The following is a 1,311-nucleotide window of genomic DNA, read 5'->3' as shown; positions in this document are numbered from 1 at the left end:
GTTCTTCAAGTTCTCCAGGCTTTCCAGACCCAACACTGGCAGAGGTCTTCATCCTCGTAGCCTCTTTGATCCTAGGAACACAAAAACATATGGTATCACTTATTTTAGGTCACTGGACATCGCTACCAAGAATAGACATCACATTTATCATAATCAACTATATGTTTCATAATAAAATAATTATCATTTCTAAGCTCTTTCTTTATAATGCCTTTGTAAATCCGTACAACATTCTAGAAAGTACATACTATTATTCCTATTTTACAGGTGAGGAGTTTAAAGCAGAAAGTAAGTAACAGCTGCGATTAGAATGTTAATATTCTGGGCTTCTAAACACCACTCTCTATTCTTCTGCTATATCAAGTATATCCCAAGGACGGGCAGAAGAAGCCTTATTTTTCAGGAAACAAAATGATTACTGCATCCAGACTAAATATTAGATCCTAAGGTTATTAAGAAACATCTCAAAACCCATGCTGGGAGGTCCAGGAATATAAATATTTGAATTTTAAAATATATATATATATATATTTACAATATAATATATATATATATATATATTTACAAGTGAATTACACATTTTCTTTTGCTTTTGTTAGGCTGGCTTCTCTTGTGAAGAGAATCTGAAGAGTAAGTCCTACTATTCCTCAAAAGGTAAATTATCCCAGTAATATGCTTCTCTCTTAAAGTTCAGATCTGAGCCTTCTATGGAATGACTCCCAATCCCTGCCATTGCTGACTATTCCCACTATAGAGCCCCATCTTAACCTAGTCAGGGAAGTAACAGTGAGTGGGCTGGTGGGGATTAAGGCCAGTGATGATAGAGTTTGGAATCAATGAAAACGTCAAGGAAAGGAGAAGTAGAATTGTGAGAGAAAGCAAGCAAAGTACATGGAATTTGATTGAGACAGTTAGAACCCACATGATTACTTGTCCAAAAAGTATGTAAAGAGTAGCTGAAAAAACAACCTCAAGCGATGCTAAGGATTGGAATATACATTTAAAGCAAATGTCTTTCAATGTATAAGCTCGCTGAAATATCAAATGTACATTAAGTATCTCAGAATCACTCAGATGATATCCTATTGTTAATTCATTTGTCAGACAGCAAGTTAGCAGCCCCCAGAAGGAAGCCATCAAGTGTGTAGCCGACAGGGAGACTTGGCAGGCAGGCAGGCAGGGAGACTGGCCAAGCCGATACTAAACCACTCAAGGAAATGTAAAGTTGAAGAATGTCCTGAGTAAGTCCCGGAACTCAGCACCTGGCAGATTTAGGCCCAAGAACAAAAGTATGTACTCACTTATCTATGC

The sequence above is a fragment of the Myotis davidii genome, unplaced genomic scaffold (assembly GCF_000327345.1).
Source record: "Myotis davidii unplaced genomic scaffold, ASM32734v1 scaffold962, whole genome shotgun sequence".
In the NCBI taxonomy this organism is placed as follows: domain Eukaryota; kingdom Metazoa; phylum Chordata; class Mammalia; order Chiroptera; family Vespertilionidae; genus Myotis; species Myotis davidii.
The sequence above is the reverse complement of the archived record's forward strand: the minus strand, read 5'-3'. Positions refer to the sequence as shown.